This window comes from Haliotis asinina, chromosome 16, assembly GCF_037392515.1.
Source record: "Haliotis asinina isolate JCU_RB_2024 chromosome 16, JCU_Hal_asi_v2, whole genome shotgun sequence".
Classification (NCBI taxonomy): domain Eukaryota; kingdom Metazoa; phylum Mollusca; class Gastropoda; order Lepetellida; family Haliotidae; genus Haliotis; species Haliotis asinina.
The window spans coordinates 25330078-25346360 of NC_090295.1; the positions used below are offsets into that span (position 1 = coordinate 25330078).

Below are 16283 nucleotides of genomic sequence, written 5' to 3' on the forward strand. Positions count from 1 at the left end.
TGGCGTCATGACTATTTGCAACTTCTCAACTGCAGCTGGCTATGAATAGTACCTTAAAGAGATGGTAAAGCATTCCATTTTAAGGTAGTGGTTAAGTAAAACTGGAACCTGATTCATTCATTTCTCCCGTTCTGTCTCGAAAAGTATGCAATACGCCAAACCACAGTCGCGCGCACGCTCGTGCACGCGTACAGAATATGGTAATAATTTCTCAGCCCACGTCATTATATTGAGTAGTCTGGGAAACTCTTGTGTATTTCATCAACTCGTACACGTGCAGAAGTTTCAAGCAGCGGTGCAAATCAGAGTCAATCGATCACAGGTATTTATATTCATGCACTTGCATATTGCTTTCAAACATGCCCTGTGACCCGTGAAGGTCCGGGGTAGAATAGGCCTTCAGCAACCCATGCTTGCCTTAAAAGGCGGCTATGCTTGTCGTAAGATTCGACTAACGGGATCGAGTGGTCAGGCTCGCTGACGTGGTTGACACATGTCATCGGTTCCCAGTTGCGCAGATCAATGCTCATGCAGTTGATCACTGGATTGTCTGGTCCAGACTCGATTGTTTACAGACCGACGCCATATAGCTGGAATATTGCTAAGTGCGACGTAAAACTGAACTCACTACCACTTCCGCAATGCACCTGCGGAAAAAACATATGCCGTTGCGAAATGCTCCACAGGTTTAAATGACAGCTACCTTTTCATGCAGTGTAAAATGTATGCAGCCTGTGTGATGTTAACTATTCAATTATTGAGACCATCATTTTCCTTGAGTGAATGCACACTTACAAATTAGGATAGAAGTTGTGTTGTGTTTAGTCGAAAAGGCTAGTGGTGCAATCGGGAAACAAAAAAAACACCAAAACAAAACAAAGAAAACAAACAAACAAACAAACAAACAAAAAAACCCAAAAGAACCCAAACAAACAAAAAAACAAACACAAAAAACAAAAAACAAAACCAAACAAAACCAAACAAACAAAACAAAATAAAACACAGAAAAAGTTGCATATTTTCTTTAAGTGACCCATTAGAAATTGGTATGATGAGGATGAAGAAATCTGAAACTTGAAATCATTTATCATATCATAACGGACTGTATAAATATCGCCTGCATAACTAACTGTAAATTCAGCCAAAGACCATAATAATAAGCTTAGTGTATGGTTTATGATTCAGCCTATGGAATTGAACAATCTTGTACGTATGGTATATAATTACATGTACTTCTCTGTTTAAAATGAGATTTAAATTGTGGCCTTGAACATCTGAACAAAAATTTAGAAACTCTCGTGCGATTTGTCCAGCTCTGAAATTACGCTGAGTCTTATACAGGCCAAGTTTCCACCTGAACATGTAAACACTCTACTGACCAAGAAAGTGGGTCACAGCCTCACTTTGATTGTTCGAGCTGAGCGATATCTTCAATATCCATAGCCTTGCGGTGCGGGGTACTCACAGGAGTGTCTTCGGAACATTCACGTTTGATATGGGACTTATTTGTTTGTTGATGTTTTGCTCCTGACTTTGTGAAAAAGACTGGCTTACGGATGTGTTACATTTGCGTGGGATAGTTATCACACAAGACTCAAGCGCTGAAAATTCAAGGTGCGTACAGGTGTGTGGTTTTGAAATATCTGAGTGAATTTTCAACCGTAAATTTACGTGTTTATTTGTTTAGTTTTCTAAATCTTACAGGAAATGTGTTTTGGTGAAAAAATATGTTCTGATTTCTTGATTTGTCAAAAGTCACAAAAGGCATGCCTTTTATTCCGAGTCTAGCACCAGCATCCGCTACTATCGTTTGTTTATCCCGTACCCTTTGAAGTATTCCGCGACTCGCACAGGTGCGACTCAGGTAAGTCGACTTTCACCTGTAATTTGTACCTCACACAGGTAGATAGGCAGCTGATAAATACATAGTGTTAGATGTACATTAGGACATGGAAATACCATATCTGACTCTTAAAATGTTTTGTTAAGTTTTTGGACAGTTTATAAATGTTAAGATTTGACCCAAGTTATTTAACAGTGAAAAGTATTATGAATATGATTTTAATATACGACTTCCTATATATGTATGAATGACTATCAGCAGTGTGCATTGTAGGATGAGAATGTGAATGTACCTCTTGACAAACATTTCTGCCTTCAGACAAAGAATATTGCTGTAATCATGGAACATGTAAACAAATAAACAAATGGAGGTAAATAGGTTGTTGTCAACATCAGTTATTGATTGTTTAACTTCAGGAAGAGAGATCAATATGATCACAAGGCATGGTGATGTAAATTATTAAACATTTACAGAACAAGTAGTAGGAAATCTTCAACAAAAGAACCCCAACTGTTATATTCTTTCATGAATATTTACAGAGTGTGATCTGCTTATGATACTCCCGTTATGTAAATGTTACATGAAGTTTAAACATCTGAAATTAGCATATTCTTAAAATCTGTTTTCATGGCATACCTGACTTTTAATTTTAAATAATATTCTAAATTGTTGCTGGAATCCTTCACACTGTCTTCATCACTATGAATATATGTACCATTACATGTACCATAGTAATCTCTCTCTCTATATATACCATAGTAAATGGACAGTGTATATTTACTCTGTCATTACATATTCCATTCTGGAATGTAGCCAAATTGATGTCTTTTTCTGATGATTGAAATGGCTGAAATATGTTAGGTTTACATTCTCAGTGTTTCTTCATATTTCTGATTCTGTTACAATCACAGTCAAAGAGTTGGCCCTAAGACCATGTCTGATAAGTTCAATACTACTAAGATTTGATGTTTTTCATATTTCTTGTAAGACTGAACCACTTGTTGTCTTTGACAAATGAAATACAACTGATGAAATCAATATGGTGTATTTGACATGGTCAGGTGAATTCTTGAATAATGTGTTAGATTTTTTAATCATCATCTCCTACCAGGTCAGAGGTCAGTTGAAGGTGAAGGTTAGTTTTAAAGACATTAAGACCATGTCTCCTCCAGGCTGCTGGAGTGTTAGATTAGCAGGTCAAGGTAACTTGAACAACATTACAAATAGAACGGTCCTGGCAATGTTTGTGCTTCATGCATCCTGTCCATGTCTGGTATTAGTTCACAAACCATGACCAATGTGGTCTGAACCAGTTGAGGACAGTGCACATCTCAACACGGCCATGCTGTGTTTACAAACAGTAGTGCATTTACAGCATTTGTGGGATCACAGTGTATTCCTAATTCATTAGTCCTGCCACACCTGAGGTAATGAGATCTGCAGGTGTTAACTTACATAATCATAGCTTAGGTGAGGTGAATTATATATTTTTTCATTATAAAAAGGGACACACTAGTATGTGAGTGTGTTTGCTTGTACTGTCTTACAGTGATGCCGGTTTTCAAGTGTTAGTCCATTGAGATACAAACTTTGGTTTAACATCGATACCTGTGACATTTACACTATACTGACTCCAAGACGATCACTAAATTTTATGCGACACAAATGTGCACAGATGCAAAGAATGGACAGAAAAAGTATTGTCACAAACCATGGAACACACAATGTTCCTAATACAAAAGCCAGAGGATTTGTTATAGGTGTCTGTCGTCATTGGCATTATCAGAAATGTTCTTCACCATTTTACTACTTTACAGGATTCTCATGTGTCATGTAAGGTCAAGGGCGGCACAGTAGCCTAGTGGTTAAAGAGCTCGCCTGTCATGCAAGCCAGGGTTTGATTCGCCTCATGGGTACAATGTTTGAGGCCCATTTCTGCTGTTCCTTGCCATGAAAATTTCTAAAGGCAGCATAAAAGTAAACTCACTTACTTACTCACTCACCCATCCACCCACTCACTCACCCACTCACTCTATTCATGGGGGTTCCCTTAACCCCATGGTTGAAAGTCATTGAAAAACAATGTGATCAGTTCGAAGGTTTTCTCGTAATGCCAAGCGGCAGACAGGGTGACAACAACTACAGCTGGGAATCAGATGCTTACCTGATACATTATTCACTAGATCATGGACATGAACTGGATGCATCATAGTAAGGTTGTGACTGACAAACGTAAATTTCTGCTTTTAGTAACCATCATGAATATAATACACAAACAGCGAAGTTGTTTGGTGTGGGCTCATTTCTGTTAAAGAAGAATTACTTATCAGATGATGAATAAATTCTGTAAATTCATTTACATTATAGAGTTGAGAATTTTGAAATGGGATGCTAATTAGCATACACCATTTCACAGCATTCATGTAATTCTAGACACGTGTGTAGTTCAGCGCAGGTCAAAAAACACTACCTCACAGCTAAAATCACTTCAGCTGAAATTGGAAACAGTGTCACAGACCATGGTGAAGCCTTGTTTAGTTGATGCCACACTGGTACTGCTGGCATTGTGTTTCTATAGCACTGAACTTGGTTGTCTCGGTCATTGCTGCACAAAGACATGTGGACATGAAATGGGAGTTTATTTGATTTCCGCCGAGAGAAGAAATATCTTTATTTTCTTAAGTTTCCGATGGTTTTCTTCTGTGAAAGTGTTGGTTCAAAGTGAACAGAAGCAATACGATTGAGATTTTTTTTTTTGTCAGTTCAGTTCCAGTGGTGCTCAAGGTCATTTCGTTTGCAAAAGCCAAGGTTTGCCATTAGCTGCCCATATTAGGAATGTTTTCTGGCTCTGTAAAAACTTCAAACCGATCGAGGTTATTGATTTACAAACTAACAGTGTCATACAAATAATTACTCTTGATGAGCTCAATGCACAAAAAGAAGGCCCTAGGGACCTGATCCCTGGTGATCCGACTGGACCACGGTAATGCAAGGGTTTGTTTTTGAAGTCTGTAAACTTATAATCTTCATTTGCAGACCGATTGTTGAAGGATTTTTGACTGCTGTCAAGGTGCAGCAACCTGCAGATTTCTGAGGACATGCAGGCATTGCTCTAGCCTATCTCACAGTCCCTGAACCACATCATTTTCCCTTCCTGCAGTGCTAAGGTTAAGGTAATAAAGCAAGTCTACATTTTTTGGTTCAAGAATCTGATCTCCATGGGTCTCCTTTTCAATTAAAAGGGGTGTGTTTGTTTCCATCAAAATTTTATATATTCAGAGACTGAACCTTAGTTTAGCATTGCTCTGAAAGTGCTATCCATGTTAGTTGTAGAAGAATTTATCCTAAAAACAGTTTCATGTTTGAAACATTAATGTTTCCTAAATTAACACGCTTGGTAGGATGTTCAGCTAAAGATCACAGATGAAGGCTGTTGCCTGTGTTCACAAATGTTGTACCATTTGTATTTGGACTGTGTTCAAGTTAGCTGTCAGTATTCATACTTGTTGAATGTGTACAGTGAAGAAAGCAGATTCAGATGGTCACTGTTGTGTCTCACCTTATTAGTCTTCTTGTTCTAATTGTCCTGGTCTAAAGTGGATTAGAAAGCAGTCTGTTATCTCATGCTATCTATGTACAATAAAATCTCCCATTTTAAGCACTGAAGCTGAAGGTAGAGGACATTATCCTGTGACAGCAGACTGAGATTTATTGCTCTGCTATCTCACTGAACTGTGTACTGCCGGTGACTGTAAATGGTCTACAGCTCTTCATAGGTGAATGTGGCCACTGTAGATAGTGTAAGTGGTCACCAGGTGGACGGGAACCTACCTAAACAGATAAGCAGCAGGACGCGCCACCCACCTGGTCCAGGAAGAGATGCTAGTCCTTCGTACCACCCACCTGGTCCAGTAAGAGATGTTAGTCCTTCATACCACCCACCTGGTCCAGGAAGAGATGTTAGTCTTCAGTAATGACCATACAGATTGGATAGGATCTTTGCCTTTGTGTTAACATCTAGCTTAACTTGAAGGACACTCACTCAGTCATTTCATTTTAAAACCATATTATTATCAAATATCAAATATAGTATAGTAAATGTTCAATTTTCCATTTTGAGTTGGATGAAATTTCTAAAATCTTGAAAAATGTCATGTGATTGTATTTCATCTTCACTGTGTATCAATGACAGTTTGTAAGATAATATATCTTACAGTCCATTTCATGAAAGTTAATGGTATTGCCTCTACATACTAAAAAGTAGCAATCATTGTTGTCACTTTCTGATTGCCATGTAAAAGTAGTCAAGCTGTCCTACATGCAAAACCTATTGGTATTTATTCCTAAAATCCATGCTGGTCTTTATAGTCCCTGTACTGTGATGGTTGCATGGAGCTGTCTCCGCAATGAGCTAATGGTAAACAAGTGAAAGTTATCTGTGCATCTGAAGATAATCACTGTGTTATATGAGACCGATGAGGCAATGCTGTTTGGAGTATCCAGCTGCCTGAAGCCCCTGGTTAGACTCGGGTCTGGATGTTATTTACCACGTCCTGTCTGTAGTCTGCAGGAGTAGCCCAGAATGCACCCAGCAGATTTAACATCTTCACATTAAGTTAAAAGAACCTGATGGCCTGACCTTTGCTCCTTTTGCATTTTCCAAATGTGACGAGAATTCTGCCAAGCATGTGAGAACTTCAGACCTGCAGGCAGAACACATTCCCCTAATCCACTCTGCTCCAGCCCAATGTGGCCATTTTTGCCAGATGGTTGAAAAATGGTTGTTTTCTTGCCCATCAAAATCTCATGTGTTGGAGAATATCAAGTGTAGATTGTAATGGTGCTTGGAAGCTTGGCAGTAGTGTGAGTCAGAAAAAGTGTATTTGTTACATCTCATCTGAAGTGGAGCATGACCATCGTAATGTGGCAATGATTCATGTTGGATGGCGTCTGGTCACAGTTCATAGGAAACCAGTGCCTGACAAAGCATATTTTATCAAATCATCCTGGAAAAAAGTGATATGGTTGACTTAAGTATGTTAAGAATAAACAAACATTTCTGTTAATGATGATGATCAATATTTGCACACTGTTTGACAGCTGTTAGTAGAATTCATAAAAATGTTTAATTGGATGTGTCTAGCCTGAGTGCTATTTTTTCTTTGTTTAGCTCATGATAACTGTGTCATGACTGACGATCATCTTATTAGTGAATTTTGGACAGGGAGTGGATTTTTTTATTGTTTGGTTGCAGTCATCTTAAAGTATGTTTTTGTTTTATGAGGCCATCTTGTTTTACTCATTTTTGTCGTCAGAAAACCTAAATGCAGAAGGGAAAAAAAATCAGCTGTCAGAGTAATACTCCTATTAAATACTTAAAGTATTTTACTTTTGGTAATTAATTTATGAAGTCATATGGGGCAAAAAAAATCTAAGAAAGCATTTCTTGTAAATTCACATTTTTGGCCAATGAAAGCATACAGTTATTGGATGGGGAAAATTCAGTTTTGTACTTTTTTGTACTCTTGAAAAAATACACCTGCTGGATCTGTAAAGCAAAGAATAAAATTAGTCTGACCTGACTGTGAATATACTGAAACACTTACTCTCAGCTGAAATCTAACTTGACATCATTGCTGCAGATTCCATTCCTAAAATAGCTGATAAAAGAGGAACATTCAGAAAAAAGATGTTTTGGTCATTGTTGCTGATCTGTCAAGATTATCTCCAACCTATCAATCATGAAGTAAACCATCTCCCATTTCAAGAACTATGTACACACATAATGAAAACAGGAATCCTTTCTTGTGCTAGACCTGATTCCTGTCTCTAGTATGACCAGTGAATGTCTCTAGTTACAACCACCAAATGCCCTCCATTACACTAAACACAGCAGTCTTCTATACTTTCAGAAGCCTACGTCTATTGTGTGAAACTGTTTTTATCTGATGTGACTGGACAGCTCTTTTCCAGTAACTCATCATCCATTGCTAGAGATTTGACTTTGGTCTTGTCCAATACAGACGGGCCTTTTATGTACTGAATCACTTGGCAAGCCTGGTAGGCTTAGTTGAATTTGATATAAGAATGTATTTGATAGAACTTCTTCCAGCTGTGGATCAATGTCCAATACAAGGCTATATTCTTGGTTTTGTGAGTGATCTGGGATACTACATTGTCAATATAGTTGGATTGTCTGTAGGTACAAAGATGCCTTGTATGTACAACTGTGGCAGGCCATAGCTTTTGTCATGAATCTCTCGACCCTGTTATTGGTCTTTGATTGCAAATAATACAATTGAAATATTGTCAAAACATATTGTTTTGGATTTCAACAGACTCTTTCTTTATGATGACATTAATGATATTTTAACATATAAGTATGTTACTTAATTGCAAGTAGTTATGCATTGTTAAGTTCATGTATCTGTTACAAATTTACTTCACCTTTGACTGTATATACTTAGCTGAGCCAGTACCCCACCCCCTCACCCAAAACCTGTACTTTCATACATCACCTCCACCCCTCATCCCATATCCTGTGTTCCACTCTCTACCTCCACATTCTGTGACCTCCCTACCATCCCACCCCCCAATCCTGTGCTCACACTCTCAATCTCCACACCATGTGTACCCAACCCCCCACAACCTGTGTCCCTAACTCTCTCACCCTCTCCCCACCCTCTACCTTCAATACACCTGTGTCCTCACCCCAAACTACTGTGCCCTCATCCCCAAACTGCTGTGTCTATCCCTACCCCTAAACTCCTGTATCCCCACTCCAAACTCCCGTGTCTTCACCCCCAAACTTCAGTCCTCACTACAAATTCCTGTATTCTCACCCCTAAACTCCTGTGTCCTCACCCCCAAACTCCTGTGCTTCAACATCCTATATGTCTCCTACCCCCAAACTCCTGTGCCTCCAAAGCAAGGAATAAAATTTGTCCCCACCCCTCACCGCCACATCCTGTGCCCTCACCCTCTTGCCTCCACTCCCTTACCTCTTTATCAGAACATCTGACAGGGTTAAAAGAAAGAAGTGTTTTCCATTAGCCATGACCAAACGTAATGACAAAAAAACCATCAGTGATTCATCCCTGGGTTATGCTGGATAGATGAATCTTGAAATAGGATTACCTTTTGAAATCAGTGAATATGTTATGTGAAGCTCCCAAACCTCACTTAAACAAATTGGCTGGAAATCCTGGCAGTTGACTTTGAAACCGAATTTTAATCAGGGAAGTGTGAACGTGCCAAGCAGCAAATAAAAACATCCTCAATTCCCAGTAAACACAAATCACCTAAACTCCTCCCCACCATGAGTCACACATGTTGTATATCCCTTCGTATCACACTCTGCTGCCTTAATCCAGCGGCCAGGTGGGCTGCAGATCATTTAGACCCGGTCTGTCCGGATCACATCAACAGATCCACATGGGATGTATCAGTCAGTGTATGTATGACTGATGGAGTCAAGCAGTCTAACACATTATCTCAGAACAATTTAGGCACTGGCTGTAGCTTAGTGAGGTTAATTCCATACGGCTGAGATGAGGTTAGTAACATATTCACTCCTTGTTTAAAGGGTGAGTTTTGTGCTTCAGTTAAGACACATTTGAAATCAGAAGATATGTAAAAGGTATCTATATTTCATGATGTGACTTTATGTATAATAGAGTTATGGACTACAGTCTGAAAAGATTTAAAATCATATTTTTTTTTAAGAATGGCATATTATTTAGTGATTCTGTATGTGTCATTTGTCTATAAAAAGTGTGTGTTAGCATGTCCCTGAATTAAGAACATCAATATCTTAATGGAAACAGTCTGTATATTATTCATATTCTCAGCACAATGGGGGATGTTTTTGACTGCCTCTCAGTTACATATAATTTTAAGTGTAAATTTAGGTTATAGTTTGTAACAGTTTATAACAGTGTAGGAAAGATACCCCATCCCGTGCCCAAGATGAATGAATTTTGTGGAGGACAAGTCCGTCCTCATGCCATGTCAGGTCAGTTTTACAGTTATAGCCTTTTTCAATATAATGCTAAAGGATACTAGAATAATCAAACAGATAAAGTTATCGCAAATGAAATCAATGAGATATGTTTGTTATAAGAACATGTCTGACTATTCAGATCTTGATGGAGATGTTGATGACTTGCCTGAAGACTAGTTCTGTAATGTTGTAACCAGGTGATTCCACTAGGAGAGATTTAACAGTCCAAGTTCTGTGTGTGCATATTAAAATTTGACAGCTTGAATAAAAGCAACCAGTTTTTAGTCTTGAAATGGTGTTTCATTTATATTTGGAGGATAGGCTAGATTTTGGCAGGACTGGTGAAAAAATTGACTGCCAGTCCTGTGGACAGGCTAGATTTTCTACATCTTTCCTACACTGTTTATAATCATGCATAAATAGACTTTTCTCAGAGCTGACAAAACCAATAACGATAACAGGATGAATGAAAAGAACAAATCTGCTGAGGAGCTAAATGCCTCTGACTTAAATGAATGGAGGGGGCCATTAAACAATTCCAGTGTGGTACAAGATAACATGTTTTTCCCATTTACTGACAGTCCCAGGTGAACCCTTGCAAGTTACTCACATTATTGCCAGGCTGCTTCACATTTGCTTAGCACAACATCTAGCACAGGTAGGATTAGACAGTTGGAACTCATACAGTAGGCAAAAATTTGCTTATCCCTATAACAAAAATCTTATGGAGAAAATTCTCAGAGAAAATAGACTGTATACTGATCTGGCTAACTTAGGTTGCTTTGGTCTACAACACATCCAAATTCTTTATACTATTTTATAGCCACTATGTTGTCCACAAATACTTGAACAAGGTTTGGATGGCTATATCAGAAACGTGTGATAACCTTTTGCCTTAATTGTTCTTGTCGGAAAACATGACAGGGTTCCTGATTCAGAGGGTGGAGCTTGTGGAAGTAGGTTAGTTGGTAGGGCAGGATCTCTCTAGTCAAGGTACTGTTTGTCATCTGAATGAGAGGAAGTTACTGGGAATATTACTGTGTGAATGTTTGTCCAGTAGGACTCATTCCACAGGCGTCTTCAGCCATATCTTATTGTTTAAACGGATTTCATTCTGTTGAGATTTTGGCACTGTTTTCCCAGTAACTAGATATTCAATCATTTGTTAGTCTTGTAACTGACAAAGTCTTGTATTGTCATCATAGTCCTCAGGTGTCAACACTTTGCTGGAAAACATCCTGTAACAATACTTGACTTGATGTAAAAACAATCTAGGTTGTTGAACATGTTCAGGGACCATATACCAATTGGTTAATGGTCTCAGACATGTTGAAAGAGTGATACAAAACCAAAAATATTACTGGTATACCAGTATAATTATACTTGATAGTGCTTGATATACTGGTAGGTGTATATCTGCTTGATATACCAGTTTGTATATATTTGCTCTTGATTTCGTAGGTTGTATATGTTTGTGCTTGATATTCCTGTATGTCTGTATTTGTTCTTGATAAACTGTATATGTATGATTGTACATGTTATACCTGTATATACCTGTATGTTTGTATGTGTTTTTCCATGATAAACCATATGTATATGGTTGTTATGCCTGTATGTATGCATTTGTTCTTGATAAACTAAGTGGGTATGATTGTGCTTAAAACACAGGTATATATGTATATTTGTATTTGACAAACCAGCATGTGTATATGAGTACTTGATGTAATTATCTCTGGGTGAGTATTTGAGCTTGATATACATGTACATGTACGTGGTCTCAGCAGAATCTAACAGCATCATAAACTTCATGATTGAGCAGTGTTCAGACATATGGTTGCTTGTTATGGCGGCTGTGTGATATAAGACTGTTCCAGAAGCTATGATGTCTTGCTGACATGGTGTTAATAGTTTGTCTGCCCAGTCTGTTCATGGCAGGTGCTGGAGGAAGCTGTGAGGTTTGTCATAGCTGAATGTGAAGAACTTGTGTGATTGGGGGACTTCTCTGGGTTCAGGGAAGAAAAGTATAATTCATTGAATTGCATTCCTAGTTTCTTGTAGTGTAGTGCAAGTTTGGCTTATAATTGTTTGTTATCATGATCACTGGATGAAGTGATGTTAGTTTTCATGTTTGTTGCCATGGTAATATGCTGATGTCACTGTTTGTCTCCCATTGTGGCAAGATGTCCTGCCCCTCTGCAGTGTGAAAACCATGCCACCAGAGCAGGTCTAGAGTTACAGGCCCCTTGACTGAAGAAGCTCGGGAGGCTGGCAGGCCATCATAGACATCTGAGTGGTGTCATGTTTTCCTTGGAAACTATGAATATTACCCCAGTCTTGCCACTGTCTTAACAACATAGGACTTGCACCAAATGGCGTGATGGTGATTGGAAGGATGTTCTACTACTTATTTTCCAAATGAGGTCTCATCACTGTGGACTGCCATGAGACAGGGGGGGCTCGCCCGAGTCTTGAAGAGTTTATATCGCCCATGTACAAGTATGTAACAATGGGTTGGTCTTTTACCTGCATGTACAACAGACAGCAGGTCACTTTGTAAAGATATGTTAGGTATGAATGTAAACTCCTCTTGACTTAGACGTCAAACAAGTTCTTGATTGACTTTCACAATTAACTTTATCCCTGTGCAGCCCGGTCATGTGCAGTGAGTGAGTATGCAGTGTATCAGTGACCTTACATATATGTTCTCTGATGACAGAAGTTGACTGTTGCTGGTGTTTCAGGTCAGGGAGGAGTGAGTGAGTGAGTTAAATTTTATGCCCCTTTTAGCAAAATTCCAGCAATAGCACAGAGGACACAAAAAATGGGCTTCCCATGTTGTACCCTTGTGGAGAATGGAACCCAGGTCTTCGGCGTGACAGGCAAATGCTTTATCCAGTAGGCTACCCCACTGCAAACTCATCATTGTGTTTATAATCATTGTTCACAGAAATCCTGCAGTCAAATGGTCTGACCTTTTTTATTGGGTGGGCAAGTGAGGTGCTTCCCCCTATTTAATGTGACATTTAATGCTCAAGAGCCATACTACCCAAAACTCAGGTATCATTTTTTGTAAAACACTCACCTCCTACTCCCAATAACATATGACCAGATTGTACATGATAATGATTTTATTTGTTCTCTATTTATTTGAAAGGGTGATGGGGTAGTCTGTTGGTTAAAGTGTCCACTTGTCATGCCAAAGACAGCAGTCATTCTCAGTTTCCCTTGCTTTAATATTGCTGTAATGTTGCTAAAAATGGCATAGAATTATCCTCACTCACTATTTATGTCATGCAAATAGAATGTTTTTTAAATAATGCCCTAAAATATAAATTTAGATCGCCTTCTCCCTCTTTTGCATTCAGTGTATCACATGATTACCCCAACCCAGCTGTTGAACCCCCTGTAATAACTGACCAGTCCTACTCAGTAGACTATTTATATATGGCACACAGTGACACTATGTTTATCATATACATACCTACCTGTTATAGAGGGAGTAGGTCACAGCATGACCCTTTGGATTACTGGGGGTTATCGTGTTGAAATCGACCTACTCTCAAGGGTATCATGTTTATCACAGTGGGTTGCCTTACACAGATTGGGGAAACCGCAAATGATCTAACCCATGACAGTAAATCTGCCAAATGTTTGCGGTTTACCTGACTTGAGTGGTGAGTGGTGACAAGTGCGGTAAAACGTAGACATATGTTAGAGTTGTTGCCTCTCAACATAAATTTGCCGTAAGGGGACATAACTAGTCACGTCTCATAGGTCATGTTTGTGCTTCTGAATAACTTAAATAGTGCCAAATTGAAAATACACAGAGTTCCTGATGAAGGATACTTGTGTCATATTAGTCTCTCTCACAGTCCCTGAACCCCATTTTCCCTAAAGCCCTAACTGAAGCAATACTTCAGGTGCAGGTCTCCCTGGAGCTCCATTTCAGTTTATATGGATTTATTTGTTACTATCAAAATAAATACATATCAAGGGACCAAGGGTTAGTCTAGTGTCAGCATGTGTGGTAATCTTATTAGGAACTGTTCACAATTTATGGATAGGGTTGAATATTTTTATGAAGAAGCATGCACAATGTGAATGACCACACTAAAATTTATGTACAAAGTAAGTGACCCACCTAACATGTACAAAATCAATGGACACCCCGAGTGCATGTGTACAAAACTGATAACCTCCCCAGAACAATATGGATGAACCCCTTAATATTGTCATGGAAACCCCTATCTCCCTAGTCATGATTTATGATTGGTCTCCAATTTAGTAGACCTCGTCAATGTTGTGTTATTCATGTTCCTCGATTCCATATATTGATGCTTGCCATAAAAGGTGACTCTGCTTGTCGTAAGAGGTGACTAAAGGAATCGGGTGGTCAGGCTCGCTGACTTGGTTGACACATGTCATCGGTTCCCAAATGTGTAGATTGATGCTCATGTTGTTGATCACTGGATTGTCTGGTCTAGCCTTGATTATTTACAGACCGACGCCATATAGCTGGAATATTGCTGAGTGCGGCGTAAAACTAAACTCACTCACTCACCATATGTTGATGAATTTTGACTGTTGGTTTCTCACATACATATTAATGAACCTCAGCAATGTTATCAAGCCAGAAATAAAGGATTGATGGTGTTTTATATTGACTGGCACCTAGGACTCTAAGATTTTTTGAGTCCTGTAGAAGTGTCCCTCTATTAATGGCCAGTATGTTGATCCCTTTGCACTGCAACATTCCTCAATGATGATGACATAATTGCTTTACACATAACTTCAAAGATGATTATAAAAATATTTATGATTGAGATCTCATCCAATCATCTTCAAAGTAACAAAAGATCAATGAGCAAAAAGATCAAGGCATGCAAGCACCGAGTGTTAGTCCTGTTGTTCATCAGCTACCATTGTACAGAACAATAACAAGCAACACTTAGTTTTCTTCATGTTTATTCAGCTGTGTGGTGCACCATGGGAGGTTGCATAACATGTCCTCTGGGGAGGATTAAGACAATCAGGGGAGATAATTCATAGTCTGACTGGACAGATATGAGTAATGATGTTACCTCATCTAGTTGAAATAGCAAGCATGGATCATATCAGGTTTGGTGATATGTCAATTTGTTGTCAGGAGGATTGGATCTGTATGAGCCCCTGGAGCAACTTTATACATGCACAGCAGATTCACCTTGATACTGTTGACACAGTAGAAGCACAGCATAATTTGTCATAATTGGTGATAGCTGTTAATCCTTGAGATTAGATTCCAGCTCTTCTTATATTTATACTGCTCTGACTGCTGAATTGGTCTCTCAATGGTATTTCTGAAAAGCTGATTTTGTATTGTCATTCTCTAGTCTAAAATGCATCCGTTTCATGGTCTAATGGTCTTTATTCACCAAAGTGACCAACATTTTGTTCTGTGTTATTTATTCTCCTGAATGAAGGAGGAATTGGCAGTTTTACTCAATATATATGGAAATGTTTTCATCGTAGCAATATTTTTTGTGAAAGTGTCAGAACATAAAACTGATGCACTTTATGAAAGAGAATGACAATGAAAATTCAGCTCTTCTAGAAATACCATGGCAAAATCAATTCTGTAGTTAACAGAACTGTTATTTTGAAGAGTAAGCAAAGATTGTTCACTGTCTGATTTTATGTTTATATTTGTATGAAAAGTGAAAATGGTGTCTTATTGCTATATCCTTTGTTCACGTACAGACCCTGAAACAAACATATTCAACACACCCAATGTATGTATGTAACATTTGGAAAATCTATATTTCTGCAGGTACTGAAAATGAAAAAAAGTCTCTTAATGCTCCTCTCTATTACATTTTGGGGTGTTGGGTTAAGCTACACTGAAGACCTTATTTCGATTCCCCCTCATGGGTACAATGTGTAGAGCTCAATTCTCTTGCAGTGATATTACTGGAATGTGTCAAAGCCCTGTACAACTAAACTCTCTCACTCTATTACATTTTATTGAGATACTGTAAGATGATTTTTGTGTGAAACATAGTCATTTCAGAGAATAGATGTCTTGTGTCTTACCATCATTGCTGGTTGGTAGTTCAGTGTTAATCTTCCTCACAGAATGCACGTTGCATATTTTTTCCTTTTTAGTCAGTTGTGATTTTCCTTGTCTGGTCTTTGATTCAGCCATATCTTGATAAATCTGTTGAGGTAACAGTGCCTATTTTAATGCAGAAAAGCAAGACCCTTTGCTTCAGCTGTGGTGTCCAGAAATATCCTTTCCCTTATTGGAGGCAGCAGCTGACCGTGTTTTCAGGAAATACAAGGAAACAGTCACATTAATACTTTTCTTATGAATCAGTGTAGAAACCACTTAGATGTAAATGTAAGGTACTTGTCTCTCCCTTGTTAAACCGGTTTATGAGATGATGGATTCTGTGAGTG

General features: G+C 38.6%; 1 protein-coding gene across 2 annotated transcripts in view; it reads left to right on the top strand.

Annotated features, from left to right (window-relative positions):
* Positions 1-1419: 1419 nt before the first annotated feature.
* Positions 1420-16283, top strand: part of LOC137268647 (uncharacterized) — a 44633-nt gene continuing 29769 nt past the window's right edge. Inside the window, exon 1 of one of the 2 annotated variants that reach the window (XM_067803223.1) lies at positions 1420-1614. The gene's annotated coding sequence lies outside the window, so the exon portion shown is untranslated. Of the gene's footprint in view, positions 1625-16283 lie in introns of both variants that reach the window. The other variant, XM_067803222.1, reaches the window with a different exon arrangement.